Genomic DNA, 20,637 nt, shown 5'->3' with positions numbered 1-20,637 from the left:
GGGAGAGACCTCTTGCAGTTGATGTTCAGTCCTTGTCCAATCGGTTCGTGAGGTTAGATGTTTCGGAGCCCAGTCAGGTATTGGCTTGCATGGTTTCTAGGTCTTCCTTACATGATCACATCAGAGAGCGCCAGTATGTGATCCGCATTTGCTTGTCCTTAAGGATGGGGTTTAGCATGATGATGCCAGATATGTGACTATAGGTGATGATGGGGTGTTGAGGATGCAGGGCCGGATTTGTGTGCCCAATGTGGATGGGCTTCAGGAGTTTATTCTGGAGAAGGCCTATAGCTCACAGTATTCCATTCATCCGGGTGCCGCGAAGATGTCTCAGGATTTGAGGAAACATTATTGGTGGAGGAGAATGAAGAAAGACATTGTGGGATTTGTAGCTCGGTGTCTTATTTGTCAGCAGGTTAAATATGAGCATCAGAGACCGGGTGGCTTGCTTCAGCAGATGGATATTCCCGAGTGGAAGTAGGAGAGGATCACTATGGACTTTGTTGTTGGACTTCCATAGACTTTGAGAAAGTTCGATGCTATTTGGGTGATTGTGGATCGTCTCACCAAGTCCGTGCACTTCATTCCTGTATGTACTACCTATTCTTCAGAGCGGTTGGCAGAGATCTATATCCGGGATATTGTTCGATTGCATGGTGTCCCAGTTTCCATCAATTCAGATAGGGGCACTCAGTTTACTTTGAGTTGAGCACAAGTTTTCACCCTCAGACGGACGGGCAGTCCGAGCACACTATTCAGATATTAGAGGACATGTTGCGTGCTTGTGCCGTTGATTTCAGAGGGTCATGGGATCAGTTCCTACTGCTTGCAGAGTTTGCTTATAACAACAACTACCAGTCAAGTATTCAGATGGCTCCGTATGAGGCTTTGTATGGGAGGCGGTGTAGATCTCCAGTTGGTTGGTTCGAGCCCGGTGAGGCTAGGCTATTGGGGATAGACTTGGTACAGGATGCTTTAGAAAAGGTGAAGGTGATTCAGGAGAGGCTTCGTACAGCGTAGTCGAGACAGAAGAGCTATGCTGAAAGGAAGGTTCGGGATATGTCCTACATGGTTGTCGAGAAGGTTCTGTTGAAGGTTTTACCCATAAATGGTGTTATGAGATTTGGGAAGAATGGGAAATTGAGTCCTCGGTTCATTGGGCCTTTTGAGGTGCTTCGGAGGATTGGGGAAGTGGCTTATGAGCTTGCTTTGCCACCCCGCTTGTCGAGTGTGCATCTGGTATTTCATGTTTCTATGCTCCGGAAGTATATTGGGGATCCATCTCATGTTCTGGATTTTAGCACGGTTCGGTTGAATAATGATTTGACCTATGATGTGGAGCCAGTAGCTATTTTGGGTCGTTAGGTTCGAAAGTTGAGGTCAAAGGATATAACTTCAGTGAAAGTGCAGTGGAGAGGTTCGCTCGTGGAGGAGGCTACCTGGGAGACCGAGTGGGAGATGCGGAGCAGATATCCTCACATGTTTGAGGCTTCAGGTATGTTTCTTGACTCGTTCGAGGACAAACGTTTGTTTAAGTTGGGGAGGATGTGACGACCCGGCCAGTCGTCTCATGAGTTACCGCTCTATTTCCTCCATTTTTGCTTCTTTATGCTTTGCTTATCCGTGTTATGTGGTATCGGGTCGGTCGGATCGAATTCGGAAAGGATTTGGTAAGGTTTGAGACACTTAGTCTCTTTAGAGTGAGTTTAAGTTGGAAAAGTCAACCAGATATTGACTCGTGTGTTAGAGGGCTCATATGTGAGTTTCGATGGTTCGGTTAGCTTAGGGAGGTAATTTGGGACTTAGGAGCATGATCGGAATGAGTTTTGGAGGTTCGGAGTAGATTTAGGCTTGAATTGGCGAAATCGAATTTTTGGCGATTTTCGGTTGATAGGTGAGATTTTGATATAGGGATCGGAATAGAATTCCGAGAGTTGCAGTAGTTCTGTTATGTCATTTGTGCCGTGTGCAAAATTTCAAGTCATTCGGACGTGGTTTGGTCGGGTTTTTGATCAAAAACGGAATTTAGAAATTTTTAGAAACTTAGGCTTGAATCCGATGTGTTTTGGTTGATTTGATGTTGTTTGAGGTGTTTTGAATATTGGTACAAGTTTGAATAAGGTTTTGGGATACGTTGTTGCCTTTGGTTGAGGTCCCGGGGGCCACAGGAGAGTTTCGGGTGGTCAATCGGGCCATTCCATGAAGTTGGAACCTGCAGAAAATTGCAAGTCAGTGCTGTAGAAAAATGACCTTCGCGTTCACGAGAGGGTCCTCGCGTTCGCGAAGGGTCAGTTGAGGAAGCTGGATATTTAGCCTTCGCGTTCACGAGGGAGGCTCCGCATTCGCGAAGGGCTGGATGTTTGTGCATCGCGTTCGCGAGGAGGGGAGCGCATTCGCGAAGAGTAAGTCTGAGTAACCATCGCATTCGCGATGGTCATGTCGCGTTCGCGTAAGAGGAGTTTTGGTCAAAGTTAATTTGTGCTTCGCGAATGCGAGGCTTTGACCGCGTTCGCGAAGAAGGATTTTAGGCCTGGGCAAAAGGTTTAAAAGGTCGTCTTGTCCGCGAATGTGGGAATTATTTCTTCCATTCTTGCTCGTTTTTTGGAGGGGATTGAAAAGGTATTCAAGGGGAATCATTTAGAGGTAAGAATTTTGGACTTAAAACTCGATTCTATTGTGAAAGCTACCTAATAAATCATAGAATCTAAGCCTAAAATTGAGGAATTAGGGCTTGAGATTTAAGAGTTAAAATGAGAATTTGAGAGGTCATTTGGAATCCGATTTCAGTGTTCTTGGTATGTATGGACTCATGGGAGGATAAGAATTCCGTTGATGTTATTTTTCGCCCTGGGGTCGGGTTTGGCCAATTTCGGGATTTTTGGTATTATTTGATTGTTTTCAATTGGGCTTCGTTCCGTTAGCATATTTTGACGTCGTGATTCTAATTTTGGATAGATACGACGCGAGTGGAGGCCGATTCGAGAGGCAAACACATCGCGGAGTAGTATTTTCACCGCTTTGAGGTAAGTAACCATTGTAAATATGGAACTGAGGGTACAAACCCCGGTATTTGACTTGTTTTGATAAATACGATAACGCACATGCTAGGTGACGAGCGTGTGGGCATGCACCAGTAGGGATTGTGACTTAGTCCGTCCCTAGCGACTATTAAGCCACGTATTTTATTTAGAACCTTATAATATTTCGTACATTAGCTATTTACACTATATTATGGGTTGTATGCCATGTTTGGGGCCTTGTGCCAACCTGTTGAGACCCTTAGGGGCATTTTTACTGTTTTTCCTCACTCTACTTGTTGAAAGCATATCCTCAGTCATGTTTTACCTGTTTAAATATTTAAAACTGGTTTTATCACCCTACTTTTAAATGTGAGGACTGTTTGGGCTGAGTTCCCTAATTTTCACTATTGTGCCTGAGAGGTTGTGAGATTAATGACTGAGAGAGGTTGAGAACCTAATGGTGAGGATAATTATATATGTATGAAATATGGATCAGGCTGCATGCCGCATCGATACTTATATGGATAGGGCTGCACGCCGCAACGATATATATATTGGATCAGGCTACGTGCCACAGTGATATGACGCTTGGGCTGTAGGAGAACCTCTGGAGTCTGTACACCCCCAACGAACGTAGTCGACTATAAATTACGGATCGGGCTGCATGCTGCAGCGGTTACTATGATTTCCATTATTATGAGATATTAATGAGCCTGAGTACTGAGAGTGAGTACTGAGTGACGATAGTGAGTCGTGAGTGACTGAGAGGCTGCCCGAGAGGCCATATTCTAAGTGATACCTTGCCCGAGGGACCCAGTTATGATATTTTCACTAATTTCACTCTTCTTTTAAAAACAAGCCTCTGTTGGACAAATTGCTAAGTATATGATTTCAAGTGTTTAAACTGAAATTGATGATTTTACGACGAAACTGGTTTTTAAACTGTGAAGTTGGTCTGTTATCCTGTTGTTTATTCAGTTATATGATTTTAATTGCTCATCACTGCTTTCAGACCTTACTTACTCTAGTTACTTACTGAGTTGGCGTACTCACGTTACTCCCTGCACCTTGTGTGCAGATCTAGGTGCCCGAGCGACAGAGTGAGGGTCCTCAACTGATCCAGAGTTGCTGCAGATTTCAAGGTAGTTGCATGGCATCCACAACCCTGTTTTCTCCTTCTTATCTTGTTCTTTTTAGCATTTTCTAGACTTATGTTGTATCAGACAATCAATTATGTGTAGAGGCTCTAGACTCGTGACACCAGATATTTGGGGCTGTATAGTTCATGTTTATTTGACTTCCGCTTATATTTTGTTGTTTTTAAACACTTATTATGGAAATTTTGTATTTAAACCTGTGTTAGAAAAATGGTTTTATAAAAGGAATTTGTTGTAGTTAATGGTTTGGTTTGGCTTGCCTAGTTATGTGATAGGCGCCATCACGACCGGGTATTTGGGGTCGTGACAGTTATCTTGATAGTTTCATAATCCATGGATCTTTTTTTGTCACCAAGTCCTTCATGAATTTAGCATAACCCGACATTTGCTCTAGAGCCTCCACCAAAGGAACATTAATGGATAAGCTTTTCATCATGTCAATAAACTTCTTAAACTGATTCTCATTTTTCTGCTTCGCGAGCCTTTGAGGATAAAATGGAGGTGGCCTTGGTAAAGGAGCCTTGGATTTAGGCACAACCATTTCCAACATGTCTATTACGTGTTCCCTAGACGGGTTCACATCATTCTGAGTCTCCATCTAGGCATCTTGAATATCAATCCTCACTTCCTCATTCACGTTCTCATCAATCACATTTTCAACTACCAAAGGAATCTTATCTTCTTGCAACTCAACTTCATCACTCAAAATTTCTTTTTGCTTGAATGGCATTCACATCACTGCCTCGTCCACTTCTTGTAGATACCGCAATAACATGATTGTTTCCACCCTTCGGGTTAACTACCGTATCACTTGGTAGAGCCCCCTTAGGGCGAGTATTCAAGGATTGTGAGATTTGGCCTAATTGGACCTCCAAGTTTCTGATTGAAGTATTGTGGGAAGCCAACTGAGCATCAGAGTCTGCATTCTTTTTCATCATCTGTTCAAACATCATTTCAATTCTCCTCATTTCATTGTTGGAAGAACTAGGACCTTGGGATGGAAATGGGGGTGGGTTGTTCGGTTGTTGATACATTGGGGCCTTTGAAAGCCTTACCCCCGATTTCCTTGATTGCCATTGTTCCAACCACCCTGATTGTTGTTACCATCCCAGTTGTTGTTGTTGTCATTCCAATTATCCTGATTGTTCTAATTATTGTTCTGATTGCCCCAATTGGAATTTTGGTTATTATTCTCCCAAGTACTATTCCCTTGTTGTTGTTGATTGCCCCAATTGCCTTAGGGTCTCTATTGTTGTTGGTTGGAAGAATTGCCTCTTTGGCCTTGATAGTTGTTCACATATTGCACCTCTTCATTCTGCCCATCATAACCATCATCTTGGAATCCACCACAATCATTGTCATATTTATCCAAACTCCCTTGGTTCTGTTGACCTCTTTGTCTTCTTTTGCACTAGCATGTTGACACCCTCTATAGCATTTACTTGGCATGGATTTTGAACCTGTTGTAATTGTGCCTTTGCTAGCTGGTTCATTGTTGTTGTCAGCTCTGCTATAGCCTACCCATGATCATGTAGCTCTTTGTGCAAGTGAGTGACCGTGGGGTCACCCTATGGCACATTGGCTCTACTTTGCCAAGAGGAGGACGTGTCAGCCATCTCGTCAAGAATGTCACAAGCCTCATCATAAGATAGCTTCATGAAATTACCCCCAGCAAGTTAGTTCACTATGCACTGATTTGTTGTGTTAATGCCCTGGTAAAATGTCTGTTGTATCATTGCCTCAGTCATATCATTGTTGGGACATTCCTTTACCATGGTTCTATATCGCTCACATATCTCATTTAATGGTTCGGTAGGCTCCTACTTGAAAGCTAAGAGCTCATCTCTCAATGCTGCTATGTGCCCCGGCGAGAAAAACTTTGCAATGAATTTATCCACCAACTCATCCCAAGTAGTGATGGAATGGTTGGGAAGTCGTTCAAGCCAATCCAATGCCTTCCCTCTAAGTGAGAAAGGGAAGACTCTCAACCGAAGTGCATCCTCTGACACATTAGTTTGCTTGCTCCCCCAACAGGTATCCACGAAACCCTTGAGATGTTTGTAAGCATTTTGATTGGCAGCGCCCGTGAAATACCCTCGCTGCTCCAGTAACGTTAGCATCACATTTGTAATTTGAAAATTGCCCACCCGGATTCGGGGTGGGACAGATGCACTAGCATATCCTTGGTTGGGAAGCACTCGAGGAGCCACTCTTGGAGGTGGCGGGGGAGGGTCTGGAATATTATCATTGACCTGACGGCCTCTCCTTTGTCCTTGAGAAACAATAGGAACCTCACCATCAATATTGTCATCTACCTCCTCCCCCGGCAGAAGATCTCCAAGAGGTGCGTTGTTTGCTGCCATTTTGTATCTGAAGTTGCGACACACACAAATTAGTAACGCAGAAGGAAAGAAGAACTATACACAAAACTATTTAGATAGATAGCCAAAACTGTTAGCTCTCCGGAAACGGTGCCAAAAAGTGATCAAAGCCAACCCTACACCACTACGAAGTGGCGAGAGCGATCAAAGCAGCTTTTACCCGAGATGGTCGGGATCGAATCCACAGGGAGCTAGAAGTGGGAATTGGATTCCTATCTAAACTAGAGATACGTAGTGCTCTTAATTACTCTTCCAAACATCTTTTGGTTAGATATTACTTCTAATATTTATGCTATTGATAAGCTAAATTAAACTAAGAATGATTGCTTGTAGGGTTTTCTAATTAGTTAAAGAGGCACTAGGGAAATGACTTTCTCCTAGGTGAATAATTGACGGGATCTAAAGCCTAAGGCAAAGATGTTATATTGGGGATTGTGATATAGCCAATGCACGGAATTACTCACTCTATACCTCTCAGTAACTTGAGTGAATTTGGCCTAATTGACTTTCTCAAGATCAATTGGGTGTCAAAGTTGTGCAAGCAATATAGGCTCAAGTTGGGTATTACTATCTCTAGGATTAGCCCTTCAATTTGGACTATCAATATCTTGATTACACCCCAATTCCTTGTTGGACTGATTTTCCTACACTCAAGCTCTCTTTCTCAAGAGAACCCAAGTCAAATTGGCACAAATTAGTGTTTGCAACCACTAATTCAACATGAAAAATACAAATCAGACCAAATATCAACTACTCATAAACATCTAAGCCCTAAATCAAAAGACCCATCAAATACCCACACTAGGGTTGAGCCACAACCCTAGCTAATGGATTTAGCTACTCATAATAATGAAAGAAAATTGATAAATATATGAAGAATAACCCATAAGATTTAATTACAAGCTAATATAAAAGAAGAATCAGTGTTAATCTAGCTACAAATTACTCAAAATGGCTTAACACAACCTTTCACGTGCTCTGGTCTTCCGTAGATTACAAAATATGACCTAAAAATGGGAAAAAAGGTATTTATACTAGGCCGAATCTTCTGGACAAAAACACCCCTGGCGAGGTAGTGCAGTCAGCACAAAATGCACCGCGGACTGCAATGAGGCTTTTTAGCTTGATAATGCATTCTCTGAATCTGGCCATCGTGGGCCGCATAAAATGCACCGCGGCTGCGGTGGCATCAGTTGCGGTCAGCACAAAAAGGACCGCGGACCACATTGGCCTTCATCTTCAAACTCCTAACTCTCTGAACCCCCATCTTTGTAGACCACACAAAATGGATTGCGGCCGCAAAGAGTCCATTACGAACGCACTAAATCCTCCGCGGTCCGCATTGCCTTAGGCTCCAAAAGTGCACCTCTCTAATTCCCCTCACTGTGGAACGCACTAAATGGATTGCGGCCGCAGTGGATCTGTTTTTACTGTGCTTGGACTTGTTCTTGGTACTTGTGCATATTTCACTCATTTTTGAGCTGGTTTTGACTAATTGTCACCTTTTTTACCAAACCCTGCATCAAAGTACAACATGTAAGCCTTTGGATTATTTTGTATACATTTTTAATCAAAACTTAAGTAAAAAGAGTGTAAAATGGACTAGAATCCCTATTTATCAACTACCCTCCGCAAACTCCACTTATGAAATTATATTAAATTTTTTATTGTTGCTATCAAAGCATGATTCTTTGCTTTTTATTTTTGGAAGAATTAGTTGGTTCAACCCCTGCAAGTCTTTTTTTGTTTATTGGACCCCCTTTATTCAATAAAAATGCTAAAACTAAATTTAAGTGTGATCGTGGGCCTTTGTGTATTTTCAAACTTCTCGGGTAAACTTACTCAGAAACTAAATAAAAATTAATTATATGTGTATACGGGTAAAATCGGGGCTAGTGAGCACCTCGATTTTTCGGTGGGACAAACGAAGCAAGGACATAACTACACAAAATCGATAGAAGCCAGGAACCCGATCTTGTACTAAGGCATGAACAAAGCGCTTACCACCGAGGCATCGAGATAACACCCTCCCTCCCCGAATTCGGTTCGGGATCCAAGACATTGGAAGGCAAAATGAAACGGTTGTACATGATTAACGAAGGGCCGCGATATCCGCGCTCAACCAGATATCACAGCGTGGATCTCGACCCGTATCGATGGCGGATTAGTGATTAACGAAAAAGAAGATTTTTACCTTTTATAGAATTGTACTTAAGGTACAACTCCCCTACTATATAAGCGGGAAGTTTATTGTTATACACATGTTGTAACATGCATATCAAGGCAATATAGACTTATTTTCTGTGTTTCTAAGCTATTCAAAGGTTCTTATTCTTGTTCATAGCTTTACATATATATTTTGCATCTGAATTGAAGGCAGACGAATTGTTAAAGCTCACAACCGAGCTCGGACTCAATATTACAACTGGTTATGCTATTTATTTTATCTTTAATTTGGTTATCTAATTTTGTTGATCACTTGTATTGGATTAATCCACATATCCTTAAAATCACGTATAAATTCAATTATTATCTATTTTTAAGGGTAAAAAGTTTGGCCCCTGATAAGTTGGAATTTTAACCATTATTTGCTTTCTTTTACTTGCGTTTTGGGCTTAAAATGCATAAAGGTAATCCCGAAAATTGATCTAATGTGCTTGCTTGCAGGGATTGTTCACAAAGTAGCCATGATCAACTCATAAAGGAGTAAAACTTGAATAAAGACCAAGACTAGGCCAAGAGATGTGGAACGCAGACCGCGACAAAAAAGTGTAGGCGTTAAAGTATCAACGCAGACGCGGTCATAATTACGCGGTCTACGAAATGAAGAATCAGAGAGGTTGTTTTTTGCCACAAATATGAACGCAGATCGCGTCAGAAAGAGGCAGCCACGAAAGTACCACTGCGGCCGCGATTGGAATTCCGTGGAACGAAGTTTCCAACATTCAGAGAGTTCACAAGTGATGCAAAAGTGAGAAGGGCGGTCTGCATCTAAATTACGCGGTCGTGGATGTCTCTTACACGGACGCGGTGGTAAGTATGTGGTCCGCGAAACAAGGTTCAACCGAGACCCAGATGTGAAGAAACGTGGAACGCGATCAGAATTACGTGGCCATGAAAGCAAGAGTGCGGTTGCGGTCAAAATTACCCGGCCGCGAAACCTCCGCAAGGGTATTTTTGTTTGAAAATTTTAGCTTAGTATAAATAGATCTTTTTGACATTTTTTGGTTAAGTTTGTTTTTGTTGAGCATGTGAGACTGCTGCAAGTTCCATTTCGGGCAATTTTGTATTAAATTCAACTTTTAACATTAGCTTTTTATCTTTTAATTCAGTATTATCGAATTTCTTTATTTCATCTTTGATTTCTGTTATTTCCATGAGTAGTTAAACCCATAGCTAGGGTTTGTGACCCAACCCTAGTGTGGGTATTTGATGGGTTTTAAATTTTAGGGCTTGAATGTATATGGATTAGTAGTATTTAGTCTAGTTCTTGCTAGAACTATGGAATTAATGGTTGCAAATACTGATTTATGCCTTTATGACTTAGTCTCTGCTCGAGAAAGAGGGACTAAGTATAGGAAAACTAGACTAACAAGGAATTGGAGTGAACTCAAGAAACTGATAGCCTTAATTAAAGGGTTAAACTTAGAGATAGTAATACCCGACTTGAGCTAAAATCACTTGAATTGCATGAATACTCATTTGGACTTGAGAAAACCAAATTGAGAAAAATCACTCAAACTACCGAGAGGTATAGAGTGATTACCTGGGTGTGATAGCTATATTACGATCCCAATTAATTACATGATTGTCCTAGATTCTTGCTACCCGTTAAATATCCACCTAGGTGGAAGTCACTATCCTAGTCCATTTAAATCCTTGAAAATCAACAACAAAAACATTGTACTTAGTTTCAAATACTTCATGCTATAGAATATAAGTAGAAGTAGAAAACAAACCAACCATTTGTGGAACTGCAATTAAGAGCAAAATCCGCATCTTTACTTTGATATAAACCTAACTCCAAACAAATTAACTCCCAGTGAATTCGATCCCGACCTTGTTGGGTAAAACTGCATCGACCATCATTGCTACTCAATAGTAGTGCAGGCTTGGACCCGATCAATTTTTGGCGTTGTTGCCATGGAGTTAGACAGTTTTAGCTATATATTCGAGTATTTGTGTGTTTTGTTTTTCTTTCCTTTCATTTTCTAATTTGTTTGTGAATTGCTTTTAGGTACCTAATGGCTCTTAACAATGACGCCCTCGGAAATTCTTTCCATTGGAGGAGGAGATAGATAATGATTATGTGGATGAGAATTAACCTGAACCTCAAGAACAAAGGAGAGGCCGACCACCTCAAGATAATATTACAAACCCTCTCCCACCTCCAGCAAGGGCAGCACACCGGGTGTTGCCCAACGAAGACTATGCAAGTGCAATAGTCCCGACCCGAATTGGGGCGGGCAACTTTCAAATAACCAATGTCATGCTTACACTCTTGGAACAGAGGGGTTTTTTCACCGTAGCTCCACACCAAAACGCCTACAAGCATCTCAAAGGTTTAATTGATATGTGGTCGGGGAAAAAGCAAACTAATATCTCCGGGACACATTGTGATTAAGGCTTTTCCCATTTTCTCTAGGGGAAGGCTTTGTATTGGCTAGAAAGGTTGCCTAACCATTCCATCACCACTTTGGATGAGTTGGCCGAAAAGTTCATTGCAAAGTTCTTTTCTCTGAGATATATGGCGACGCTAAGAGATGAGATCCTTGCTTTTAAACAAGAGCCAAATGAACCGCTTCATGAGATTTGTGAAAGGTATCGAACGATGGTTAAAGAGTGTTAGAATAATGATATGACAGAAGCCATGATCCAAAAAACATTCTACCGTGGAATAAATACAACAAACCAATGTGTGGTTATCCAACTTGCCCGAGGGAACTTCATGAACACGCTGTCACACCTCCTTTTTCCTACCCCAAAAAGGGGTATAAGGGAGTTTTTTCCAATTTAAGTGACAATCGAAACGGGATTATTTATTAAAATCATAGTCCCCACTTGGGATAATTTATGGTGTCCCAAGTCACCGGTTAAAATCCTGAATCAAGGAAATTGACTCTTAATTATGGTCTGCGAACACATAAATTCGAGTAAGGAATTCTGTTAACCCGGGAGAAGGTGTTAGGCATTTCCGGGTTAAGTGGTTTTAGCACGGTCGCTTCGGTCATACTTGGATTAATCAAATTATCTAATTACTTACTTTTAGATCCTATGTGCATTTGCCTTTTTTAATTAGAAAATTATCTTGAAAGGGGTCATGCGTACGTGTACCCGTTTGTTTGGCGCGTCAAAAATTATGTCCCGTGAACGTGTCCACAATTAATAACGCTTTATTATTATTAAGAAAATTTGGCCAAAGTTGCGCGAACGCATACTCCGGTTTTGTTCTTAGAAATCATAGTCATGTCACGCGAACGTGTCCACAACCACGATAATATATTAAACGTGCCTAAAGCAAACTACGAACATGCATCATTTTTGTATCTAGGCTATGAAATTAATATGAGGGCCATGGATGATTAAATTGTGGATGGAACACCTCGAACTATATGAACTAAATTAATTAGCGGCTCATTAGCAACCATTTTATTACTAAGAAAGTTTGATAAAGTTGCGCGAACGCATACTCTGAATTGGTTTTTAGAATCGTAATTATGTCATGCGAACATGTACACAATCACAGTAGTATTTGCACATATCTATGTCACAAAATGAAACCTTACTTATTTATTTTTTTCAAATCATTTAAGAATTGTTAAAACAATAACAGAACTCAGCAATTAAAATCATCACTTTTTAACTCAAATTAATCCAAGAACATGCCAAATATTAAGCCGATAAATCAGAACTCTTCCAAACTCTTTTAAGTAATAACTCAAAACCCCAAATGAGCATTAAGCACTCTAACAATGTTTGTGAATTGGTCGTTCCCATGCAAAAGATTAATAAGAGGAAAACAAGTCATGGAAGTCCAATACGATTACATCAAGTAAGGAAAACAAGGGTTCAAAATAAATTTTCAAAAGCACACCAACGACACTCTATTCAAGTCATATGGGAGTTTATTTCCATTTGATTATAAGCACCTAAACAGACTATATACATGAGGCAATTTCAATGAATATCCATGCGGGAATTAGAATCATAAATCAGGAATCATGTATCAATTTAAAGGAGACCAAGTTAACAAAAATGCTAAAGAATCAAACCTTTAATGCAGCAAAAGATTTTTCATTAACAAAAACTCCATGAATCTACATAAAAGATTTGACCAGAAAGCTTCGCCGGAGCTCCAGCCTCGCCGGAAAACGGCTATGGTTATAGTGTGATGCAGCTGGATTTATTGTATTTTAAGGGTTGTTTTGAACTAGAGTTTGGGGTACCTTCGACAGAGATGTTGGAGTTGCCTTGATGGTGCAAATGGGAGCTTTCAATGGCTGGTTTTCATGGCTTCTTTGAGCTGGAGTTTAGGTGATGTTCATGGCTCGTTTTAGAGGTGTTTCAATGGCTCCATGGATGTGTTTTTGTAGTGGTATAGTGCTACTTCCGGCTTATGTCAAATGATGTTTTTTACTGATTTTGATGGTTTATTGGAGAAGATGAAGGGAGTGGAAAGGCTACTGCTACTACTAGGATACCCTCTTAGCTCTCCAAAATGAAGAAGATGAGTGTGTGTGTTTTATGAAATCTGCCCAGCCCCTCCCGTTCCCCAGATTTTTTTTGGCGTTTTTCTTGTGTGTCTCTTCTGTGTGTGCATGTGTTATATAGCAAGAAAAAAAGCGTGAAAGGAAAGATTCCCCAGCTCTAATTTTTTCCTCATTCTCCTCTTTTTCCGTTCCAAATCTGAGCCTCTGTTTTCGTTTTTTTTTCTTTTAGGATGCATGTGAGGTTTGTTATGGAGAGATAGGTAGTGGGGTCCCCATTTTTCATTTGATTTTCCTTTGCATTTTTGCTTTTCACGTTCCTCTATTCTTCGCCTCTTTTCCTTTTGCTTGTTTGCTTTTCATTTTTCATTTCCTCATTTCATTCTTCTTTTTTTATTTTATATTTTTTGTTATTTTTCTTTATTATAAAGATGAATCTAAATACTAGTTTTATCTAAAATAATAAGGAATAATTAAATAAAAGATAAGATAATCATATCAAAGAAATCTAAATAATACTCAATATTTAATAAATATGTACAACTTAAAATTACACTAGCCAAGTAAAAATATTTTTTTAACTTCTCTTTTTATCTTTTGTAAAAATATCAATAAACTAAAATAAAAGGAAATATTTTTGTAATTTTTTAAAATTTTCAAGATTGAATAAAGCAAAAAGAATTTTTTTTTTAAAATGGCGTTATTAGGCCTAAAACCAACATCTAAGCACTAAAAGGTATAAAATTTTGGGGAGGGTCAAAAATTATATGTCTACAGCTGCCCCTCTTTGACTGGAAACACGAATAGTTTTCAGACAAAGAACGACTAGACAGGTTTTTTGACCCGACCCTTATTTATACAGACCAAAAGCTAAAAGAAAGAAGAATGTGACCGACCCCTGGTATCTGAGCTGCCTACATATCCTTGGCTATAAAGGAATCAGGCCACGTGTAGTTCAGAAGTGAGTGAGATGATGGAGTATGTAGGCATGTGATTTTTGACCCTCCCTAAGATTTTTTATATTTTAGCATGTAAATATTTAATTTAGGTCTAATATCGCTATTTCAACTAATTTTGACTCTTTTACTTCATTTTATTACAAGAAAATGAAAATTACAAAAAGATAGTTGCATTAATGTTTTGTAGTCATTTTTAATCTTGAAAAAATACTAAAAATAGTTTTGTTTTAACGGTCAGCCTTATTTTAACAATTATTTTACTTAAGTAGGACTAATTAATAAATGAGGTCGTATTTTAGTCTCGTTCACGGAGAGAGAATAAAACTTGGGCTCAAACATCCCATTTTTATGTCTAATTTTTGGACCTAGCCAATAATTTCCAAGCCCATAATTCCTAGGCCCATACCCCTTAACCTAAAAAAACCCTATAAAAACCTAGGGATCTAATACACAAAAAGACCTAAGATACTAGGATCCGAAAGAACAAAAAAATGCCTAAGGAGCCGCAATTCACGGCCTTATCTGAACCCTATATTCTTCTTCATACAAAAACAAAAAAGGAACCCTAGCAGAACCTGTCATCACCGTTTTCAGAAAATCAAAGATACCCATAGGACCTAGGCATAAGCATCCGCCATTTTTGAACAAAAATGAAGAAGGCCTAAATCCTTCCAGCTGCTGGAACAAAAAGGAGATCAAAGAGAAGACTAATGGACCTTCAACCATCCCTTACCGAAAACATGGCAGAACCCTAGGGTAAGGAGACCTTAGCCATTTGAACCCAGACCACCCCCCCCCCCCGAACTTCATTTTCCTTATATCGACCCTAGCCTATCTTCTTCTTCTCCATCTAAGACCTAAGCTGCTAAACCTAGAGACCCTAGGCATGGTTGAACGAGAAGAAACGACAACACCCCTGAACCCTTTCTCCTTCGACTCATCTCCAAGACCTCTCCTCCCTCACAAGACCCACCGGTTTATCACCGGAAACCAGTTCCCATGTTGCTGTCTCTCACCCAACAGCGACCTTACGCACATACACTCAAAAACGGGCAGAAATAGAGTGAGAAATTTCGAGGATAACAGTCATCCGCTTCAATTATCGCTGAAGAGTCGAGTTGGGTCTGTTCAGTTTCGTTCGAGATTCCAGCGAGGTTCTGGCGCTGCTATGTTTTATGTTCAAGTCTGTGTCTGTTAGTCGAGCGTCGAAGCAGTATTGTGAATGAAGCTGTGTTTCATCGGAAGTTCATGTTCATATTTTTTGATTCGTTTCTTGTCTCAACCTTGATTAATTTTGATTTAGTGTTCAGTTGATATGGATTTGGTGCTTGAATGAAACAATGTTCTTGGCTCATAATAACATTTGGCCTCTATGCTTACCTACTGTTCATTTGGTTATTTATGTGTAAGAGTAGTTTTATGATTAACCGTTATTGTGACTTAAGAATAGTTCCAAAGATTTTTTCTTGAAAATTAGATTCATATTAGTAGTTCCTCCTCTTTGTTATCCGATCATTTTATACGGGTATTGGATTATCAAATTTGTGCCATTGAACATAATGGGCTCCGGGAAATTGAATATAGGTTTTTACATTGGCAAAATATTTTCGATTTTAATTACTGAAATATTGATAGGAATTTGCTCAACCGTCCGTTCAGTAATTGGGACTCTTAATAATGGGTTTGATATTTGATAAATCGGATTTTCAAGATTTTAAATAATTCGTGAATATTCGTAGCAATGCTTTAAGCGCGCTCTTAATCTATCACCGTGATTGTGTATACGTTTGTGTAATATAATTACGATTCTAAAAACCAATTCTGAGTATGCGTTCGTGCAACTTCATCAAACTTTCTCAATAATAAACTTGTTTTAACAGGACGCTAATTTAATTTAGTTCATATAGTCTGAGGTGTGTCATCCGCCTTTTAATCATACATGGCCCTCGTATTAATTTCATAACTTAGATGTAAAAATGACAAATGTGCATAGTTTGCTTTAGGCACGTTTAATATACTATCGTGGTTGTGGATACACTCACGTGACATGATTATGATTTCTAAAAACAAAATCGGAGTATGTGTTCGCACAACTTTGGCCAAATTTTCGTAATAATAATAAAGCGTTATTAATTGTGGACACGTTCACGTGACATGATTTTTGACGCGCCAAACAAATGGGTACACGTGCGTGTGCCGCGTTTCAAGATAATTTCTTAATAAAAAGAGGCAAATGCACATAGGTTCTAAAATCTGTAATTGAGCAATTTTAATAAGCCAAGTATGATCAAAGCGACTGTGCTAGAACCATGGAACTTGGGAATGCCTAACACCTTCTCCTGGATTAACAGAATTCCTTACCCGGATTTCTATGTTCGCGGACCGTAAAACAGAGTCAATCTTTCCTCGATTTGGGATTTTAAACTGATGACTTGGGACACCATAAATTATCCCAAGTGGCGACTGATTTTTAATATAAATAATCCCGTGTCGGTTGTCACTTAAATTGGAAAAAACTCCCTTATACCCTCTCGGGGGTAGGAAAAAGGAGGTGTGACAGCTCTGGCGACTCTGCTGGGGATAAAAATCCAGAACTTTTGGTTCAGGATTGTAACGACCCAATCGGTCGTTTTGAACTTTTGCACTTTGATCGCTAGTTCCCGGGCATGACTTGCCTCGTGTAACATATTATGACTGATGTAGATCGTTGGTTTTGGTTTTCAGGAAAAATCAGAATGAATTTGAAGGAACAGTCTCAATTGAAAGCTTTGAATTTGAAAGGTTTGACTAAGAGTTGACTTATTTGTATATGAGCTCGGATCGAAAATTTAATGATTTGGATAGCTTCGTTGGGTGATTTATGACTTAGGAGCGCGATCAGAATGCATTTTGGAAGTCCGTGGAAGGATTTGGATTGAATTGGCAAAGTTAATATTTTGGCGAATTCCGGTTGATAGGTGAGATTTTGATCCGAGGTCTATAATGGAATTCCGAGAGTTGTTGTAGCTTCGTTATGTCATTTGTGATGTGTGTGCAAAATTTCAGGTCATTTGGACGTCGTTTGGTCGGCTTTTTTATCGAATTCGGATTTCGGAAGTTTTGGAATTCTTAGGCTTAAATCCGAGGGCGATTTGATGTTTTGATGTTGTTTTGAGTGTTCCGAAGGTTGGAACAAGTTTGAATTATGTTATGGGGTGTGTTGGCATGTTTAGTCGGGGTCCCATGAGGCTCGGATATGTTTTGGAAGATTTTTGCCGTTGTGAGCATAAGCATGTAATGATCCAAAAGTCCATTTTTAGTTCTAGAGATCGAAATTTGACTTTGAGACTTCCCGAATTTTGATAATGAATTATAGGATTGATCTGAAAGTTTGGTCTAATTTTATCAAGCGGCGATTGGGTTTTTGACACGAAACATGAGTTAATTGTTTAACGAGCGAAATGGGTATTGAACTAAGAAAATGAGCTCCGAATTGAGTTTCGACTGAAGGGCTATGTTTGTATTATTATTTGTGACTCATAGGAACAAGAATCATCGAATTCTGAGTTCGTATGATGGAGTTAGAGCCTTTTTAGTGAAAAGAAAAGTTGCTGCAATTTTCTGGGCAGTTTCTGCATTTTTCGCACGTGTGAACAGTAACTGCACCTGTGTGAACAGTATCCGTGTACAGTACCATGAATAGTAAACATGAATAGTATCCGTGTACATTACATATGAATGGTACCCCGTGAATAGTGTAGTGAACAGTACCGCATGAACAGTACCCAAACGCGTGAACAGTGCCCCCGACATTTTCTGGGCAGATTCTTAAGTTCTGATTTTCCATTTTTATCAAATTGGAGCTCGGGGATAGGCGATTTTCAGGAGATTTTCAGAGAAAACAACGGGGTAAGTGTTCTTAACTTAATTTTGGTTAGATTACCCGAATCTATTACTAGTTTTGGCATTTAATTGGTGATTTTAGATGGGAAAATCTTGAAAACCCTCTTGGTTTAATTTGAAGATTTGAGGGTCGAGTTGATGTCGGATTTTAGTAAAATTTGTATGGTTGGACTCATGGTTGGATGAGGTTTCATATTCCATAATTTTTGTCGGGTTCCGAGACATGGGCCCCACAGGCAAATTTTGAGTGCAATTTCGGATTTTTAATGGAAAATGTAGAATTTCATATGGAATTAATTCCTATAATTTTTATTAACTGAATCGAATTATTGTGGCTAGATTCGAGGCATTTGGAGGTCGATTTGAGAGACAAAGGCATCGCGAGCTAGAGGATTAGCCGGTTCGAGGTAAGTAATGATTGTAAATACTGTCCTGAGGGTTTGAAACCCCGGATTATACGTCGTTGTGTTACTTTGAGGTGACTTGCATGCTGGATGACGAGCGTGGGGTAGAGCACCGCTGGGGATTGTGACCTAGTCCATCCCGAACGAATATTTTAATGTGTATTTGATAGTTAATTGTTTGACATTATTATATTTTTGGGTTATATGCCATGTTTTGGGGTTGAGACCCTTAGGGGCATTTTTACTATCTTTCCTCACTCTATTTGTTTGAAAGCATATTCTCAGTCATGTTTTACCTGTTTACTGCTCAAATCTAGCTTTATCACTATATTCTTAAAATGTGGAAATTGTTTTGGGCTGAGTTCCCTGTTTTACTGAGATAGACCAAGGGTCTGATTGTGAGATTGATGACTGAGATAAACTGAGAGTCTGATGGTAAGATTAATGACTGAGAAAGGCCTAGGGCCTAGTTGTGAGGATTATATATCTATGGATCGGGCTGCATGCTGCAGCAATACTTATATGGATCGGGCTGCACGCCGCAGCGATACTTATATGGATCGGGCTGCACGCCGCAGCGATACTTATATGGATCGGGCTGCGCGTCGCATCAATATAGCGTTTGGGCTGTAGGAGCCCCTCCGGAGTCTACACACCCCCAGTGAGCGCAGTCGACTATTTATATGGATCGGGTTGTGCGCCACAACGATGCATGGATTGGGCTGCACGCCGCAGCGGTTACTTTGATTTCAGTTATTGTGAGAGATATACGGATCGGGTTGCTCGCCGCAGCGGTTACTATATGGTACCAATTGAGCGTGAATGCTAAGTGCGAGTACTGATTGGTAAGAGTTGAGTCACGAGTGACAGAGAGGCTAGCCCGAGGGGCGATAGATATATACATGCATATGAGTGATATTTTTGCCTGAGAGGCCTGATTATGGACTTATTGATTTCACTCCTCTTTAAAGTGAATTTCTATCGAATATGTTGATTTATCGACTGTTTTCACTCATCTTTATATTGAGCCTCTGTCGGAAAGTTGAACAAATGTTTTAAAACAACTTTTATTTAAACTGGGATTTATGAGATGTTCAGAAATTAATCACTGATTTGGCATTAGTTATTTCCACTAAGATGTTTACGTTATGAAGTATTTATGATTACTGTTTTGCCCGAGGGGCTGTTTTACAAACTATATTTTGCCCGAGGGGCCAATTATGGCGTTAATCTCTATTATTATCTTAAATGGTATTGAACCCCTACCGAAACTGCTGGAAAGTATTTCAAAATGATTTTTACTAAAAGCTGGATTTTTAAAAGGGAAGATTGATGTTACACCCCAAGTTTTCATACGTGAGATTACGTCGTAAGTCATTGATGTAAGCTCGGAAATGAGATTCTATTTGGAAGCAAATAAAGTAAGTTAATCATGTTACCTTGGAGGTTACAAATATTTAAGATCATGAATAACGAGTACCAAGAGGGTTGGAAATCTTAGAAGCTAAACCAATTGAAGAAAATAAGTTTCGTCGAAAGTCGACAAGTTTCGAATGTTATAACATGTACTTTGGGGTAAGACTAGGGTTATTAACATGATAAGGAGGTTATTATATGAGTTATTTTAGTCGTATGATATTCATTTTCTACATTTTGAAGGCAAGCAAGTTGTGGAACAAGAGTTGGCAAAGGTCATCATAAGTTACATTCATAAATTTGCTGAAATTTAGGTCAAATGTATCTGAGAATTTCTCCAAATATACTTGGAATCATGGGGTGTTCTACCTACCAAATGGAAGGTCTACGAGTCTAGTTTCTAACGCATTAAACCGTTCATCAATACGCCATCGGAGTAGAGAGATATTCGCGTTTTCGCGACACCGCGCAAGCAGCTCCCAATGGGACCCACTTAGGCGGTGGTTGACCTACTTCAATTTATAAACGATTTGGACGCCTATTTTTGCTCATTTTTCAACTAAAATTCGTCTCCAAACTTCTCCTAACCCTCCTAAACATATACCACAAGGGTTTGAAGTGATTCCAAAGTGATTACACCATATTTCAACATCAAAACTTAGTTCTAGTGAAGAACAACACCTCTTTGAGGTTGTGTTGTCATTGAGGATT

Source organism: Nicotiana sylvestris, chromosome 3, assembly GCF_000393655.2.
Source record: "Nicotiana sylvestris chromosome 3, ASM39365v2, whole genome shotgun sequence".
NCBI classification, from domain to species: Eukaryota; Viridiplantae; Streptophyta; class Magnoliopsida; order Solanales; family Solanaceae; genus Nicotiana; species Nicotiana sylvestris.
The sequence above is the reverse complement of the archived record's forward strand: the minus strand, read 5'-3'. Positions refer to the sequence as shown.